General features: G+C 49.3%; 3 non-coding genes across 3 annotated transcripts; all 3 read right to left on the minus strand.

Moving 5' to 3' along the window:
- Positions 1-6,718: 6,718 nt before the first annotated feature.
- On the minus strand, positions 6,719-6,800 carry TRNAS-GCU. The gene has a single exon. It is a non-coding gene; the product is annotated as a tRNA-Ser (tRNA).
- Positions 6,801-9,092: 2,292 nt separating this feature from the next.
- On the minus strand, positions 9,093-9,166 carry TRNAI-AAU. The gene has a single exon. It is a non-coding gene; the product is annotated as a tRNA-Ile (tRNA).
- Positions 9,167-12,785: 3,619 nt separating this feature from the next.
- Positions 12,786-12,859, minus strand: TRNAI-AAU. Its single transcript has one exon. It is a non-coding gene; the product is annotated as a tRNA-Ile (tRNA).
- Between the last annotated feature and the right edge of the window lie 6,361 nt (positions 12,860-19,220).

The raw sequence follows: 19,220 nt of genomic DNA on the forward strand, positions 1-19,220 counted from the left end.
GGCAACAACGTCCAAGGAGGCAGTCGAGGTGGGGCTGAGGAGGCACAGGTCACCTATGATTCACTCGCCAAGTGACCACAATGGGCCGCTGCTGCACCAATCCAAAACCATGAGCCAGGAATTTCTTCCAGGTCTCCCACGTGGGTGCAGGGTCTCAAGGCTTTGGGCCATCCTCCGCTGCTTTCCCAGGCCACAAGCAAGGAGCTGGAAGGGAAGTGGAGCTGCTGAGATTACAACCGGCACCCATACAGGATGCTGGCATGTTCAAGGTGAGGACTTTAGCCGCTAGGGCTCCTGTCCACTGCTTCTAGGCAGTGGGCAAATCCTGATTTACAGGTAGCCAGAGTAACAACAGAGCTGGGCTTTGGCTGCTCTCCACCTGACAGCAAGCTCTGGGGTCTTTGGAGCATGGAATTATTGCTTAAAGACATCCATGGATAAGGCCACAGTGTGTGTAGGTGAGGAATGAATCCTGAGGGACACCCAGTGACAGGGCCACTGTACTTACAGGTAAGCAAGGGGACTGAGACCCGGTGCTTTGGAGGGGAGAGACTAGAAGATGTGTATGGGGTACACTCATGCACCAGCCCACATGGGAATCTTGTTAGCATGGAACATGGCTGACCACCACGTGCCAGTCAACATGAAAGCCAAGTCAGGGGCCTGTCTAGCAGGACTAGATCTAGTACCTGACTGAATGTCGGAACAAGGAACAGTTCACATTAGGCAGGGCCATCACGCTAACCAGCACGTGAGAAAACCAGGTCCAGGGGTAGATTCTTTGTGGGATTTGTGGACCCAAGCCTGTAGAAAAGCAAGTCCCAGTGGTTAAGCTCAAGAATTGGGTTGGGGGATGAGCCGGGTGTGTTAGTGTAGTGGTTAAAGTCCTTGCCTTGAACGTGCCGAGATCCCATTTGGATGCCGATCCGTGTCCCTGCTGTTCCACTTCTCATCCAGCTCCCTGCCTGTGGCCTGGGAAAGCAGTCGAGGAAGGCCGAAAGCTTTGAGACCCTGCACCCGTGGGGGAGACCCAGAAGAGGCTCTTGACTTAGGATTGGCTGAGCTCCAGTCCTTGCGGCCGCTTGGGGAGTGAATCATCGGATAGAAGATCTTCCTCTCTGTCTCTCCTCCTCTCTGTATATCTGCCTTTCCAATAAAAATAAATAAATCTTTAAAATAAAGAAAAAGGGAAAAGAGTTGGGGTGGTGATTGACTGAGCTAGCTGTGACCACGGAACCTGACAACGCTCACAGGTACAGGGAGCAAGAAGAGTCTGGGCAGTTCCAGGCTGCAGCACTCTCATGTGCATCCTAAAACAGGGTGTGGGGCAGGCTGGGCTGCAACATTCACCTGCTCGTACTAGGCAAGAATGGAGGGGCAGATTATGCTGGGCAAGGGCCCAGCACATGCTGGCATGCGTGTGTGAGATCTGGGTCTGGGAGGAACTTGGAAAACTCCCCTAGTGTGTCATAGTTCCTGCTGGTGAGCATGTGGTTCAGGCCTGGACTTGGGCAGGCTGGGCACGGTAGCTCTGATAGTTGGCAAATGTGTGGGTTGGTTTTGGAAAGGAAGCAGACCAGGCAGGGTCAAGCAAACAGGTTGGAACACTGGTCATGCTGGTCTAGGCTGTCACACCCACTGGTTTGCAGACTCATTTCCTCCAGTCACCTATGGGTAGGGGATCCTTTGAGTTCCCTGTCAATCTGTTTGTTTTCTTGGAGCAACCTCTTTTGTCTAAACCACAGACAGGAGGATTCGTGCAAGCCCTGAGTCCTGGGACTGGTGCTGCGATGTAGCTGCCTCAACCTCCAGCAGCAGCACTGGCCTCTCATACGGATGCCTTGTTGGTGTCTCAGCTGCTCCCATGTGCTCCAACATCCCAACTCATGGCATGGGAAACCGGCAGAGATTGACCTAGCTTCTTGGGCTCCAGCATCCAGGTCGGAGGATGCTGGGGTCCGTGTGATGGGTGTGGAAGACAGGAAGGTGTGAAGAGCATGGCTCCATTGCAGGCAAGGTTGCAAGGAACTTCCCGCTGTGTGGCAAGGCCTGGCGGATGTCTCTACAACACCTGAATGCGGCTCTGCCTCCCTTTGCATGGACACCAGACAACCCCACTGAGAATTCTGTAATCTATTTAGGCATTGCCTGCCTCTGCGGAGTTACTGTTAAACGTCAATAGGAACTTAGAAGCTAATGTTGCTAGTGCCGTTTTTAGCCAAAGAGCTATTATCGCTGTTAGGGCTGCGTCCTGTGGCAATATGTTAATCAAGAGTGTTAACTCCCCTTTTGATCCTATGCTAATCAAGGGAGTTCTATCTTCAGGTGTAGTGGGAATCTATTCTTTCCTTCTTTCTTTGATCTTTTAGGCCCCTTCCTTCCTTGACTATCTCAAGACCAATTGTGGTAGGAATGTGCTACTGACTGATATGCATCATCTGTTGAAAACCTTTTCCTAGCCAGGCGCCAGGTGCCAGATGAACAGCAACCTAGCCTTAGGTGAAACAAATGGCAGAGTTATCTTTAGAAACCCCCGCTTGAGCTTGACGTAAAAAGCCTGAGCCAGAGTTTGACTTATTTTGTATAAATAAAGCGGATAGCTTTTGTGCGTGGTCCATTATGATGATGAAGAGTTACTAGTGGTCCGTCTCTTTCTTTGCGCCTCATCCATGCACCCTTCGCGAGTTCCGAACTCAGCTGGAGCTGGACTCCGCAGGAGGCAAAAAGAAAGCTACTCATTCCTGGTTTCTCCGCTGCCACTTGGAGCAGCAGCTGTTTCGCTCTCTCCTTCTCTTCATAATTCTGCCTTTCAAATACAAATAAATAAACACAAAACAACACAAGCCCTACTTCCTTATTTCCGCAGGGGTCTTTCCTGACTGTCTGTGAACTCTTCTAACTCCCCACAACAGGAGGGGATCTCGATGAGGCCTCTAAGTAACGGCACACACACTCACTTCTAATAGCTTGGCTCTAGAGCCTGCACTCTGGCACGGTAGGTTGTGGGAGATCGCCCCCCGCATCTCCGCCTGACTGGCTTTTGTGGGAGTTCATAGGCAAATGGCACGCCCACTGGCAATGGAGATGCCCACCGGCAATGGAGACCTCAACCTGGCCTGTTCACTGTGCATGCAGTAATAACGGTAGGCTGCACCCCAGTCTCTCTTCTCTGTCCTTGGATGAGCTGTGCTGGGGCTTCCCTGATAAGCAACTCTAAGAAGCCAAATGCGACCCACATCCTATTTGCCAGCCACACGTGATGAATACAATCCAAGGCGTAGCTTCCAGCTTTTGTGCTCACCTAGTCATGGCCTATCTGCCTGTGACCTGAGCCTTGGTTGGTGGGTGGGAGGATTGTCAGGGACTGCCCTTCTGCCTTCCCCTCTTTCTAAGTCTATATAAGCTGTATTCTCTTTACAATAGATGGTCATGTTCCTTCAGACTGTCCCCTGGTAGTTCTGCAGCCGAAGCACCCCATCACCTCACTCCCTTGGTAATTTCAGGGCCTGTTGGTGGGAATCCACTCGAGAGTATGGGAAATTGCTGCTTGTGATACCAGCATCCCATGTGGGCACCAGCTAATGCCCCGGCTGCTTCACTTTCTATCCATCTCCCTGCTGATGGCCTGGGAAAGCAGTGGAGAATGGCCCAAGTGCTTATGGGAAAGCCTAATGAAGCTCTAGGCTATTGTGTTGGTCTGCCACGTGGGGAGTGACCTACCAGATGGAAGAATCCTTTCTCTTCTCTCTCCGACTGGTCTAGTCAGTCGGTTCTTGCACACCGGTGGGTTCTTGCACACACCATGGCCTAGCTCAATCTGACTGATTTTACTATCCAGCGCACACTTATGCCAGCGGGTACCACTTCCTGTCTAACCAGGCCTACCCCCTGCCTGGATTCTCATGCTCACAGGTGGGAACTGCAGCCCATTAGAGAGGCAACACCAGGCTTTCAAGCGAGGTTTTGGCAGTTTTACCTGGAAGGACGCTGCTTGCCGGAGGCAAGTGGTGGGCTCTGTTTCCAAGCAGCGTTGGAAACTTACTCCTGCCCCCCAGGAGTATTTCATGGATCTACAGCTTGTTTTCCAAAAAATTCCTCTGGCCCCTTTGCCTTATCTCCATGAAGTATGCACAGAATGCACCTTGGGTTTTTCTGCCTCTTTCCCTCCAACTCCCAGCTCTTCATTGATGTATTCTGTGTGCAAAATAACGTAAAGCAATTAAATAGATAAAGCTGAATGAATTTTATGTTAGTAAACGTAACTTCACATGACTAACCCCCTGGTGTAGGTTGAGAAGGGTCTCCTCCCCCGAAATTGTCGTGTGCTCTTACTAGTCAGCACTGCCTCTTGCGAGCTCATCACCACCCGGGCTTCCGTCACCAGGTGTGCTGCATTGCTGTTCTTGAACTTGACATATGGGAAATAATCACCCAATGTCTCCTAAAGGCAAGGCATGTTTTTGGCTCAACATGAGGGTTTTGAAATTTACTTGTGTCATTTGGAGATTTATGTGTATCACAACATACACATTCTCGTTCTTCTTACAGTTAAAAATTTACACACAAGAATTTGTGCTATCAGGAAGACAAGCAGGAACAACGCCGTCCTGCTCACCTATTTCAGGAGAGGTTCGTCTCTCCCTGCTCCTACCCACAAGACACAACAAATTTGCTGTTCATGGAATCTCGTGGAATCTCCCACTAACTGGAATGCATTCCTGTCTCTGACATGTTAAGGTTTTATGTTTTCTTTACACAAGAAGCAGAAGCATTCTCGACTTGTGCCCAGTTCCTGCCCGTGTTGCACGTTCCCCGGGAGAGTCCTCTCGCGCTGTTGCCAGTACATTATTAACCTGTGTGTGTGATCTGTAAAGTTTAGTTCAAGTTTACGGAAAGTTTTCTGAATTCTCTAAAACAATACATTTGCAATAAACATGGGGACATCATTTAATCCCCATGTATGAAAACTAAATGCTCAGGAGTCTATATGAAAAACAGAATCAAAAATATTAAATGTGAAATGGTAAGGAAAAAAAAAGAAATATATTAAAATTTTCAAACACTTATGCTTCAGAGTTCCATAGACAACGTTAGGGACAAAGAATGTTAGTGAGATATGTATAAAGAAAAATGTGAATAAAATAGTTTTAAACTAAGACACTCTTTAGTGAGTCCCTGCATTGCCATGAAATTCTTTAAGCTGTGAATATCCTAAATAATAAGAAGTCACATAAAAAATGAAATGGAAATATAGGAGTAAAGTGATGAAGGGAACAAATCTATCCTTTTGAGAATGCTCTGGGCAAATGATCTTCACTTCATGTTACTCCCCTAGATGTAAAAGTCCAGGCACAGGAGATGAGTTGTAACCCCTGGTTGCCTTCACACTGCAGAAATGTGATTCTACAAAGCAGAACCGCTCAGCAAAAGACCCAATTCCAGGAGCCCTCGCTCAGTGAAGAAATAGCAATTCGCAAAACAGCATTGATGGTTGATGACTTTTTTTTTTTTCTTTTTTTGGCACAAGGAAGTAGGGGGAATATGAAGGCATACACAAAGAAGGATAAATCAGCAAGAGAGCGGGTTAGCTGCAGAATATGGGCAGAGGGACAGAAAAAGGGAAATGACAGAGTTTCTTCTCTTCTGAGTTTCTTTGGTATGAGGAGGTATAAAAAAAATCTAAAAGCAAGTGAAAGAAACAAACCCCGCTGTTTTTTGAGTGAATACTACCCAAAGCTGTAGAGACGAAGGCACCAAATCAAGTCTATTTCTTCCCAGGCTCCAGGTCGGAATGCGAATGCAAACACAGGTTGGACCCTTGTGAAATGATGTGAGTCTGGTGCTGTGTAGTAACGTGACCTGAAAGTGCGAAAAGTGTGCACGGGGAGAGAGCACAGGAGGACGTGTGCATGTGAGAGCACACTTTTTTAAAAGTTAAAAGTTAAAATATGAACTTTATTTCTCACCCTTACTCCCTCTTGTACTGGAGAGAAATGCTACAAAGGGGCATTGAAATACAAGTGAAAGGTTTATTGTTTTTTTTAAATCATATAATTTGTACATATACTGAAGTGATAATTACGTTGTAGTTATTTCAGAATGTCCTTATATTTGTAGAAAATGTTCACCGAAATACCTACGAGCAAATGACAGGACGTGTAACTTACTCTCTATCTATCATACATCATATATGTAAATAGATGCAAATGTAATATGTGTACCGTATCATATATATATTATATATAACACGATAGTGTGTGTATGGACTTACTAGGTGAATCCTCTATGAATTAACCTTGGGCTGTTCTTGTACAATTTCCACAAGACTGAAGTGACTCCCAAATAAAAAGCTAAAGAATCCCTGATGGAAGTCCGAGGACGTGTGAGCACCACAGTTCTCAGGAATCAGCCACGTTCCTCACCTTGTTTCCTCCGGAGCCTCCAACACTGGTGAGCGGAGCCAATCCCAGACAGATCTGAAAGTAGGTGACTGCGGCAATGGACAAACCAAGTCAGGAACCGCTGGATCCCCGCGTAACCCAGAAGAAAACGCTGCTCTGAGAGCGGTAGCCAGGGGCGTAGGGGTCTCAGAGGAAGGAGGGGGTGAAGACCCTTCCCGGCGCTGCTAATCCGGTACGGGAAAATGTCACCCAAACAGGAAAAGTGTCTCCCGACTCACCTATCAGTCCTCAGGGGCCTTGGAAAATAGAGCTTGAACCGACGAGGGTGGGATTCGAACCCACGCGTGCAGAGCACAATGGATTAGCAGTCCATCGCCTTAACCACTCGGCCACCTCGTCGTACAGAATACATGTGGCCTCAACTTCAGAAGAGGGTGGCACGTGCTGTCTCCGGGCCACATGGATACAGGGGTTCTGTACGCGCAGAGCGCCCCAGCCCTGATGCGCCCATGTGGGGTTCGCCCGCTTCCAGCCCCTCTCCCCGGCCTTACAGCTTCTCTCTCCGAGACCCCCCAGTCGAGAGCAGTCTCCCGCGGCCGCCTCCTTTCCAGCGATGCACAGTATTTTCGTCCAATTTCACGTATTTGTGCACTCGAGGAATCTACTATGACGGAAAACCAGGAAGCCAAAGGGAAACGGGATTTTTTCGCTACTTCCAGGGACCGCAGAAATCCCAAGCGGTTTTTTTTTTTTTTTTTTTTTTTTCTGGCTTGGACTTCTACCTTTAGCTTGAACGACGGCACACACCGAAGATAGACACAGGCAAGCTTTAAAAGTAACTCAATGTCTAAGAAAAGTAGGAAACGAATGTTCCAGTGACCGTTGCTGGTCGTCGTGCTCCCTGCGCTGTTACGTGTGCGCCCATCAAGACTTCCGACCTCAGAGGGTTGGGTGAGAAATTGAAGCAAACAGGACGTTTGTGTTGTCCAACAAGTCTGGAACTTTCAAAAATAGACTTTCTGACACGTTATCATTAAATAAGTGATTTTGATCAAAGGTAGCATTCAAAATGACCGCATTAAAAAAACAAAACCCACAGAAAACAAAAGCAGACAACAGCTTTACAAAACACACACGTTTTTGTCCTTGGACAACGTTGGGATTTTCATGCTGCAGAGAATTCGGTGGTGAGAGAGGACGGCGGCCAGGTGAACCTGGGAGGGCGCAGCTGATTCATCCGGCCTGCACGCACGGAGGCAGTCCCTGGGCACAGCCACCTGCGCTGCGCTTCTGGGCCCCGCACCATTCCTCGGATGGGCTGCCCGAAAGGGTGTCTTGGATGTGGAGTTTCCGAAAACCTTCCCAGGTCCTGGGCCCAACGCCCCATCCCACAGGGCGCTGAACAGGAGCGGTTACTGTAGAGGCGATAGCTCGCTGGATTCCTTGCACAAACCCCTCTCTTCTCTCAAAGCCCCCCTTTCCTTCAGCCACTCTCGCGTACACCGTCCACCCAAGCCCACGGCGTTTGCACGAAGGCCCGCACGTCTCCGAATTTGGAAACATTGATGAGTCAGTAACGGATTGATTGCTGCTTTCCACTCATGTAAATTCACATTGATAGACGCTCCTGCCTCGGCACTTTGGAAACGCGGGCGTTTCTGCCCTCCGCCTGTCCCGGCCGATGCGTGGGCCACACGGAGTGCGCCGGATGTGGATACTTTGGGGGACCAGCTTTTCCTACCGGCGCCCCGTGCCATGCAAACACCTGCATGTTCATTCACGAACCCACGCACGTGCACAGAGGCGCATGCGGCTCCTGTGGAGTGGATCGATGAGTTCGGAAGAGAAGTCTCGGTGAGGACTGTGCCCAGAACCCACATCGTCCTTAGCTTCATCGGGGCCTTGAGGCGTCAAGATTCTGCTCTGTTGCGTGGGACACTGGACGCAGAGAACCGGGCAGTTCCTGGACCTGGCTTTAGTCCTTGCTCAGTCGTGACTGCCAGACGAGGCTCCGGGTCAGGTTTTTCACTTCGAAGCCCACTTCCTCTACATCCCCGACAAAGCTGCACCGCCTGAGTCGGTCCCCCAAGTCTCGCCAGGCACCTCAGTGCTGAGAGCGGATTGAGCCTATTGGCTGGGGACTCCCGCACCAGCCGGTCCAGCCCAGGGTGCAGGGCAAGGGCCAGCAAGGCCTCGCATCCCGTGAGAGGACGCTGACAATCATCCTCGCCTCTAAACGGAGGACAATGTTTCTGTCTCCCTCATTCATTTCTATTGGCAAATGCACTTTTAGGTGTAAAGGTAGCTTCCAAGAGATGAAACCTTTCGTCGAGGGAAGAAAGTGGCCAAAACGGCAATGAAAAAGTTCTGACTACTTTTAAAAAGCTGCCAGAGTTGTTGCCTCATGCAGATGAAGAAGTTTTCCGGGCAGAGGGTAAAATTCAGAAGTCACATTTTTCTCCAAAGACTCGGAAATTACCAGTAAATGAGCTCCTCAGAAACGTAAGAGTATGTGTTTTTTGGTGTGTGATAAACAAAAAAATCAAATCGAATGGGATATTCTCATTACCCCCAAGACTCCGAAGCCAAACAGATTTACAGACGTGTAACATTCATAATGTGAAAGTGCCAGGCTTTCGCAAGAGGAGGAATTTTCGCTGTTTCAAAGGCTTAACTTTCAAAATGCTCCACTGGCCCGTACGGGGATCGAACCCGCGACCTTGGCGTTATTAGCACCACGCTCTAACCAACTGAGCTAACCGGCCAACACATACAACAACCATTCCGGACGTCTCCCCCAACCGACACACATTGCCGCTCAGACACGTCTCCCGTTGGTGTCTCACAACAAACACCTGCTTCCTCATCTCCAGCCTTAACAAGCGAAGCGAAACAAGACATCCTTCTCTGGGAAACAAACCGGAGCCTTGACCTTCTGGAGGCCACCAGAGCGCCCAGACCTGTGCAGCCTCGCCCACGGCCCCGCTCTCCCGGGGACCCCGCGCCGCTGCCGAGGGCTGCGCGCCCGCAGGTGCAGCGAGCCCGGCCCGGTCCTGCAGCCAGGCGCGCCTCGCTGGAGCCGCTGGCTCCCAGGGCAGGCTGTGCTGTCTGGAATCCGTGGGCTCGTATTCTCTGGGCCCCGACCCTTGTTGTGGACGCGGTCCCTAACTCGGAAGCCTCAGATCTCCAGGGTGACCGCCACTCCAAGGTCACTTGGGAGACCTCTCTACTGGCGGTTTCCAAAAATGTGACTGTAGTCCCGTTTCGTTAATCGTTAACTCAATCCTTCCCCGCCTCAGTCTTTGCCCCCAAAATTGATACCGGCTTTACCATCTGTGCCGTTTTAGAAATTTTATATCATAAAGCTGTGCAAACATTTGTTGTCATATCCATGGTTTTATCCATGTCTTATCTATCCTTGCTTTTTTACTATTTTAGAATTTATGCTTTCATCTTTCTCAGAACCGATGTAAACATCATATGCTGCTGCTTGGTGGCTCTCGTTACTGGCAACTATTTTACTTCTTCATTCTGTTATTGCAAGACAGCATACGTCCGTCACAGGTGCCCTGACTCTTTGCTCACATGTGGAAGAGTAGCACATTGGTAATTTTGGTGCATGCTGTCTTGCCCTGCTTGGGAGAGCCGGCTTCCTTGTCCTTTTAAATTTTTGGAGCACAAACCCGTAGACTCCTGGCCACATTCTGGCTCCCCATTCTTCCAGTGTTTCTCAGTTTAGGTCTAATGAAAACTTGGATGCAGAGAAATCCACGTTCTGGAAAAACCACCTGATGTCAAGTGCTTGGAGAGAATGATGTTTCGTAGAAGAAACTGCAAGAGAATCGGGGAGAGAGACTGAGGGCTGCGTGAAGGGTAGGAACAGGCAGCCAGGAGTGGTCACCTTTTCTGCCCCTCAGAAAGAGCCGCATGGGCAAATCTTCCAGTGGGAGCAAAGGTGAGATGTGCCAGCATGTCTGAGAGAAGGGCTGGGCTGCAGAGGTGCAGGAAGGGCGTAGCAGCAGGAGTTGCGGAGAGAACATGCCCACGACCCAGGACCCACCACCGAAGACAGCACCTGGATACTGCTGTTGGTGAAGGCGGTGGGTGCTGAAAATGAGCGACAGGCGTTCATTGATTGATGTCGGGTCTGAACTAACAAATATGGTCACAATTTGTTGTGGAACAGCAGGGTTCCATGAAAGAAATTAGGATGGAGAAATTGCAGGAAAAGCTTTGCTGAGAAAGACCATCTTAACCGCCAAGTGCAACGAGACCGGACCACTAACACTGGGCTTGACTGCCGGCTATGCCACTCCTGCGGCCAATTTCGCTGATTGAAAAGGGCAGAATTTCTCTGTCATATAGTCATTGACTTCTCTGGTGGAGGCTCCCTGGCTGACACAAACAAGTGCGATCAGTAGATGGGGCAAAGTGAGGAGACTGGGGGCAGAGGATCTGGGCCCCAACCAGGACTTGGAGCATCTGCCAACTTTGGCTTCTGGTGAAGGAGCTCCCTGCAGCGGAAATGCCCTGGACAGGAAGCAGACCAGACCAGGTAGAAAGACCCTGGGATGAAGGAAATGTGGTCCAAAGGTTAGCACACCGGTGATCGCTTGCTGAGGGACAAGCAAGAATCGACTTCCTCTTTGGAATATTTCTCTCATTATGCAAATGTTGTGCTTTGGCTAACCTTTTCATATTAGCATCCAGTGTTATTTTGTAAACACTGAGGATTTTTAAAAAGGCATTTCTTTCAAAGGCAGAATTACAGAGAGGGGGAGAGAGGCTTAGAGACTTAGGACTGGTTCGCTCGCCAAAGGGCTTGGATCTCCTTGGTGGTGATACTGTAACAGGCACTGCTGGGCTGAGCTGAAACCAGGCTCACAGAGCTCCATGTGGGTGGCAGGAGCCATGCCCTTGGGCTGTCATCTGCTCTTTTCCCAGCCACAGCAGCTGGGGACAGTAGCAGCACTGGAACCACCCTCTGACAAGTGACACTTTAATTTGCTTTTCCATGACACCTGCCCCAACTTTGAGGTGCTTTGGAAAAGTCTACAGCTGAACTCGCCAGTTGCACAGAAAATTTTTCTTTTTAAAAGTGTTTTCATTCTACTTGAAAAGAAGGTACGTGCAGGGAGAAGGAGAGAGAAATTCCCGGTTTTGGTTCACTTCCCAAATGCCCACAGGGAAGAGAGAGAGAGAGAGAGAGAGAAGTTAATTTTCTTAGAAAGACCCTTTTAAATTTAAATATTCATCATTATTTTGTACTGGAAAGTCAGATATACAGAGAGGAGGAGAGGCAGAGAGGAAGAGCCTCTGTCCTCTCACTCCCCATGCAGCCGCAACAGCCGGAGCGACGCTGGATATGGGATCCCGGCGCGTGCAAGGCCAGAACCTTAGCCGCCGGACTACCGCGCTGCGTCCTAAAGAAAGACTCTTTTTAAATTATTAGAAAAGGAGCTCTTCGGAAATGAGGATTATGCATCTTTTCTTGATAAATGTCGTGAAACCTCATTGAACCCGAGGTGAACTATGCGAAAAATCGAGTCAACCAGGATGCCTTTATTCCACTGAGACTCCAAAAACAAACTAGGTTTTACAGACTTGTAACACCTGCAGTGCGGAAGGCGGCCAGACTTCAACAAGCAATAGAATTCGAAGACCCGACGCGGGCAGCTGGCCCCCTGAAAACAGACCCGGGTTCCCCTCGGAGTGTCAGCCACGGAGTTACAGGCGTTGGACGCGTGGCTGCAGAGGCCGCTGCGTCGCTTCACATCCAGGGACCCCAAGAGCTGCGTGCGCTAGGGCGCAGCCCAGATTCGCACGGAGAGGCTTTGTCGCCTTTGGAGCCTGGAGCCCAGTTCAGGCTCCAAACTTTGCTTGTGATTTCAGAAAGGTGAATTGGATTTCAGACTGATGGAAAAACCCAAATTAAAACTTCATATGGCCCGGCGCTGTAGCCACGTGACTAAAGTCCTCGCCTCGCGTGCGCTAGGATCCCACATGGGCGCCGGTTTATAGCTCTGTAACTCTCATTTTAAAATAAAAATAAAGAAGTCTTAAGAAAAAAACTGGCTTACGGATCAGTTCAGCTCCGACCGTTGCAGCCAACTGCAGAAGGCATCAGTGGACCGAAGATCTGTCTCTCGTCTCTGTAAATCTCAATTTCCAGTAAAAATAAATACATCTTTAAAAAGTACTTTTTAAAAACGTTCAACCATGCAACTTCCTTACAATTTCGATTTTCACCGTAATTGCTAGGGTATCTATCTATTTCAGTTCCAGGAACCCAGTCCTCTCTGTTGGAGGAAACCAGGGGTTAGCCGGGGGTGAGGACATTCGGAAATTGCTTTTAACTGATTAGTTAAAATTACTCTGCTCCACTGGCCCGTACGGGGATCGAACCCGCGACCTTGGCGTTATTAGCACCACGCTCTAACCAACTGAGCTAACCGGCCAACACATACAACAACTTTTCTGAACCTTTCCCCCAACCGTCACACATTGCCGCTCAGACACGTCTCCCGTTGGTGTCTCACAACAAACACCTGCTTCCTCATCTCCAGCCTTAACAAGCGAAGCGAAACAAGACATCCTTCTCTGGGAAACAAACCAGAGCCTCGACCTTCAGGAGGCCACCAGAGCGCCCAGACCTGTGCAGCCTCGCCCACGGCCCCGCTCTCCCGGGGACCCCGCGCCGCTGCCGAGGGCTGCGCGCCCGCAGGTGCAGCGAGCCCGGCCCGGTCCTGCAGCCAGGCGCGCCTCGCTGGAGCCGCTGGCTCCCAGGGCAGGCTGTGCTGCCTCAAGGACCTGCCCGTGGGCTCGGATTCTCTGGGCCCCGACCCTTGTTGTGGATGCGGTCCTTAACTCGGAAGCCTCAGATCTCCAGGTGACCGCCACTCCAAGGTCACTCTTCCAGAGGATTCAAGATCCAAGCAAAACATTCTCCCCACTCCGCCCCCTGTGCTCCTTGTACGCCTCCCTGAAGGTGTTTGTGTGATTTTTTCGCCTTTTAAATAGACTTTAAAAAGTCTCATGATCAAACCATTTTATTCCTTTCTGAATGTCTTGTAATTTTCACTTTTTTGCTTTTTTTTGCTCAGCCAATTTTTGTTTCATTTCATTCCATTTTGTCCGTGTCTGATTGCGGTTTTTTTTTTTTTTTTTTTTTAAGATTCATTCTGTTTTTGTTTTGTTTTGTGTAGGAGGACATTGTGAGCCTGGAATGCCAGCGAGCACAGGTTTACAGTTCATTGGGCAGTATTTGCATGGAAACAACCAAATGGCTATCTCTTGCATACCTGTTGGGAGATAGTTCCCACGGGTTGAGTAAACAGCATGTAAATGAGAACACCTAGCGCGATGTAAAGACTAAAGGGATTCCAATCTAGAGTGAGATAACAGTTGATGGTTTTGTTTATGAGCTCGATACTTCCTCCCCTACCTAATATGGACTTTCAGAGTATAAGGTCTGATGCCCCTAATAAACTTCGGCTTTGACCATCAGTCAGGGTCCACGCGTGTTATTATCGGCTCCGTGCACCAAGTCCGTCGCTGCGGGACAGCGACAGTTTTGTTTTGTTTTGGAAAGGCAGATATAATAAAGAAAGGAGCAGAGAGAAAGATGTTCCATTCTCTGCTTCACTCCCCAGGTGGCTGTAACGGTCTGAACTGAGCTGAGTCGAAGCCAGGAACTTCTTCCGGGTCTCCCATGCAGGTGCAGGGTCCCGCGGCCATCCTCGCTGCTCCCCCAGGGCACAAACAAGGAGCTGGGTGGGAAGTGGAGAAGCCGCGACGCTCCGGCTTCTGATTCCAATTCTGAATTTCTAATAGAATGTGTTGGCACTTTTGGTTTTTGTGTCTAAACGCGTGTTTGAGGATATTTCGTTCAACTTGGGGAGTTCTATTACTCTTTTCCTTTGTTTCTTGGTTTGTGGACGAATTCCCATCAGCTGTCCTCTGATCCTGCCTTCTTACAGTAGTAGCTCTGTGTCGACCCAAGCTATTCAGACACTACTGTCCAGTGAGCTGTGGTAGCAGTGGGATTCCATCCCACTTCAAGGGTGACCTCTGCTGTCCGTGTGGGAAAGTACCAATCTTTCTCTTTCATTTAAAAGGAAGGAGAGGTTAGAAAAGAAACCATGAGTATGCGTTCGTTCCATCAGTCATTTTCTGGCTGTGTTGTGATGGTCTGAAGATCCAGGAAATCCACAAAGTCGGCCACAGGGAGGTTTCCTAGTTTTGACGGCTGTTCCGAGTTACCTCTCCTGATGAAGCTCCTGAACTTAGGCAAGCATCGGTCACAAGACTGGGGACAGGCGATTCCTAATATCAGTAGTCGGATGGTCTCCTGGAACTGGTCACTGTCCCAAGCCTTCTTTCGGGTGCCTCAGCAGGGCCTTATGTCCCTGTCACACTCCTCCCCCTCCCCCAGCTCTCCAATGTGTACTTGCAGTGGGCTCCAACCTTCCTCCAGCTGCAGAGAATAGAAACAGAGTGGGAGTGAGCTTCATGGGCAGCCTTGGGGAAACCCACGCCTTCATCTGTGCTATTGCGGTGCAGGGTCCCCAGGTCTACTTGCTGGACTAACTTCCTGGATCTCCTTTCTTCACCTGCTCTTTTGTTATCTCCAGTGGTTTGGCAAGTACAAGCAAAGAGAAAGGAGAGGAGGAGGGAGCCTGGGTATTGTGTCCTGGGGCGGAGGGAAGCTCTTGTTGCTAGCATACACCTGAATCCCCTCCTCAGAGAGGGCCCAAGGCTCAGACCTCTCACTCTCACCTGCCATGCTTTCCAGGGTCTCAGGAGCCCAGCTGCTCCAGTGGTGGCAGCAGGAGGGCTGTGGGCAGGGCAGGGAGTCAGGAAGGGATGAGGCACTAACGAGGCACTAACCACTAACGGCTGCTACCTGGCTGCTACCTGCCTATCAGGTATCATCACAATCCTATCAGCATCCGTGACAACTCGCCATGCCTGAAGGTACATCGCCAGGTCTTCATGGGGTGATCGAGTTTCCATTTCTTCCATGCTCCGTACACCTTGACATCTTCCTGAGACCAACCCAAACTTTGTCTCCATCATTGGGTGCAATTCTTTCTTGCAGTTTGTCTATACTCATGTAGTGTGTGTGTTAGACTCGGGAAGAGTCCAACCCCGTGGAGGGGAGCCACACCGTCATTGGCAAAACAAGTCAAACACAGAGGCTGCAATAAGCATGAGGATTTTATTGAGCATTCGCGAATGGGCAACAGAGTCTCTGGAGGCACCCAGGACTCTGCGCGCCTCACAAACATTTTGGAACAGTTTTTATAGGGCAAAATCATAAACTCTGCATAACAGTCAGCATTTCTCACTTTCAGATTAGATAGCCCGGGGGTCCCTTAACTTTGTATATTTTCTCAATTGTTGACAGTCTGTATTCCTCGTCTTAGGACTAGGTGACCTGGTGCTTGCCTCACTTTCTTATCCACTACATTCTTGTGTTGGCCTTGCTTCTTTATCTTCTTTATTCCTGTAATTGTCTGACTCATTTCTGGGAAACTAAAACTTTACTTGTTTCATGAAATGACTTATCTATACTTGTTCTAATATGGCTCTACTCTTGCTCAGCAGAAAGCAATATACAGAAGCAGAATCAAGCGGTTATTCTAAGCTCTTACGTGTGTGTGTGTGTCTTTCAAGAAATCCTGCTCTTCAGTTGGCCTCTATCTGCCTCTTCAGGTAGTATTCTTACAGACCAGAACCTCACCTACGTTTAGCTGAGGGTCTCTTGGAGCCCAGGCAGGTCTCCCTATTCCTGCAAGATCATTTAGGAATCCCCAACCCCGCAGCAGCCACTAGCTGGGTGCATCACCAAGAGTTTCACAGAGGATGCCTGAGACCAGGAAGTGGCTTAGGCACCCACCCCTGATTCAGCCCTCAGGATGGTGGTGGTCCCCTGCCACCCACCTCGTCGGCTAGCTGAACCCCCATTCACTCTCCCAGTTACACTACTGCGTCCTGAACTTCTACCCCATGGGAAGAAAAAAAAGAATCTCAGCTTCCAAACACAAAAGCGTGACTGCTCAGTCTCAACCTCAGGCAGGCCTGGGTTGCAAGACAGTGTTTTTGCTCTACAGAGAAAATGGGCCACAGGGCCAGCAGTAGGGCTTGGCTGACTCGCTTCCCCTGTGCTCACTCTTGCAAGAGATTCAGACAGGTCTAACTTTCTCATGTCTGCCTTTTCCTAGGTCCCAGAAGCTTCAAACAGCTTGCTTCACTGGCATCGGAGATTTTGTCCCTTTTGCTTAAGGGTAAATGACAAGCTGCTGTCAGAGCTGCTACCCAAATCCTAATCCATTCTTTCTGCATCTTCGCACTTCACATGCCTGAAATACAGGTGGTGCCAAGGAATAGACACGAGAAATGGAGACATCATAGGAAGGGATTATATCCGGCTTTGTGGCCTGAGGAAATAACCCTAGGGTTCCTTAGGGCATTTTCCAGGTTTCACAGGTTAGAAATTGATCATAGAGAAGAGTCATCAGAACCCCAGCTCTTAAGATGCCTGGAGATAAAGCTTGTCTCACCATGAAAAGACATGCCAGGCAAAGGGCCTAAAGCTAAAGCAGACATGACCAGCAGATTTGCCACCCAGGATGTGGGAGCCACTCAGATCCGTAGCCAGGGCCAGCTGCTGGGAACAGCTACAGCTCTGAGCTTGCTCTCTGGAAGTTCTTCGCAGTTTTATCCTTGTTAATGGCAGGTTATGGAATCCTTTGCAGCATCCACAGGGGGAGCTCCGGTTTGGCATGTATTCTGCTTGTTGCCTGGGGCATGTTCTAAACCACCTGCCCTGCCCTGCCCTCCTCCTGTACCAAAATGGGCAACGTAGTATTCTGTGAGGCAGCTCTTCCATGCGGTGTCTGTACATAGGCCTGCAGTGTGTTTGCAACAGTGGAATGGGGGGCGTGAGCCCTACCAACTATGAGACATACCGTGCAGCTGGACGTTAGGTAAGTCAAAACAGAAGGAAGGGCGCAAAGATACAGCCTAAGATAAAGGAATTAAAATGCAAAGGATAAAAAAATAATAAAATGCCAGCATGTGAAGAGAAAGATGCAAACACATGTACACAACTTTGTTCATTATGTAAAATTTCTACAAGACTCTAGAACTAAGGTCACTTTTTTGGGGACACAGATGGTTATAAAGGTTGCATGTAACCGTGTCTGGAGCCACATTTCTGGAATTCACCACCATCTGAGTCCCCGAAGTGATGCTGTAGTCACTGGAAACCTGAGATCTCTGTGGGCGGGAGACGGGTGAGTGGAGACCACGTCCGGCCCTGGAGGGTCCGGGACACGCGACTCTGACCCGGGGGGACGGTGCTACTCGGAGTGACCGCTCTCAGACGCTTGACAGGCGTGGGGTGGGGTGAACCTGCTGAGAGCCTCTGGCAAGACCGCCTAAAGGTCCACACTGGAGTTTCGTTCTGTTTTAAGGGAAAATTACTATATGCTAACATTTTACTCTTCTTTATTTATTAGTAATTACAAAGCAGGAATACACTTAATGCTTAATACCTTGAAGGGAGGGAGGAAAACTGAAAGGTCTTCCCCATCTCTGGCCGGTTAGCTCAGTTGGTTAGAGCGTGGTGCTAATAACGCCAAGGTCGCGGGTTCGATCCAGTGAAGCTTTTCTCTTTCCCTAGCTTGGTTTCTCCTTCCTAGATTTTAAATCCGCAGAGAATCATGTTAGTATTCCCCAAACTTCAATCACGTCCCCCACGTTCTCAGAATTGCACTGGGTTCCGAGCCATTTGTTCTTCCCACACCCCCTTCACTTCTTTCGGGATTGCCATCTCTCTCTTCCTGATATTCCTGGTCTGGAAAACACCCGCTTCACCCATGGAGTCTGGACCTATCCCAGTGTTCCCCCCTGGGACCAGGACCCTGTGGGAATCTGCAGGAGCTTGCAGAACCTGCAGCCACATGGCCTAACACTTCCTTTGGGGCATCCCTGTCCCTGCCGGGAATGAGGGCGCTCCTGGCTGCACGGACGGGCCCGACTGGTGACCTACTTTAAGTTATGCTTCTTGTTGGTCTTCAAAACGCTATAAAGCTTTGAAACTGTCAGGAAAACTTTTGTGTGCCCCTTGACTTTTTTTTCCCCCGCAAACTTTTACCAACTAATTCAAGGAGACTTCATATTATTTCTGCTTAAAAAACATCTACTCTGTTATTTTGAACTATTTTCACAGGAAAGGGTTTCGGTTATTTCAAATAGCTCATTTTTAAAAAAAAAATTGTATTCTCAATAGCCCATTTTCTAAGTTTCATGAGTCTTGGATGGAAAGTTAATGTCTCCATTTTGTTGTAAGCTGGGAGAACTTGGTTATTCTCACTGTGAATCATTTCAGCTATCTGATTGGTAAATCGGTTTTCCTTGTTGTTTTTCATAAGGACCTTTCGTCTTCTCTGATTTTTAGGTTTCTTTCCGTGCAAGTAGCTACGAAAGTCTGTTCCATTTGGTGGAAGCAAAATAGTGGTTTCTCGTGCAAGCACATCTACATTGGGAACCTGCGAGTGGACGCACGGAAACGGGACTCCGCGGAGCACCTGCGACGGAGTCTCCGTCGGTCCAGGGCACCGAGGTCGCGCTCACCGTCCCGCGCTAAGGGTACTGGAGTGTGGAGCCGCATCCGCTCAGAAATGACTCCCTTCTGCACCTACCCAAACCATCTCTATCTTCCGCTCCCCATCTTTTACCTCTCTCCTGACGTCTCCACCTGCCTTCCTTCACCCATCCTCTGGCAGAGGAGGACCCTTTTTCTCGTGACAC

The sequence above is a fragment of the Ochotona curzoniae genome, unplaced genomic scaffold (genome assembly GCF_017591425.1).
Source record: "Ochotona curzoniae isolate NIBS_2020 unplaced genomic scaffold, NIBS_Ocur_1.0 contig_4064, whole genome shotgun sequence".
Lineage (NCBI taxonomy): Eukaryota > Metazoa > Chordata > Mammalia > Lagomorpha > Ochotonidae > Ochotona > Ochotona curzoniae.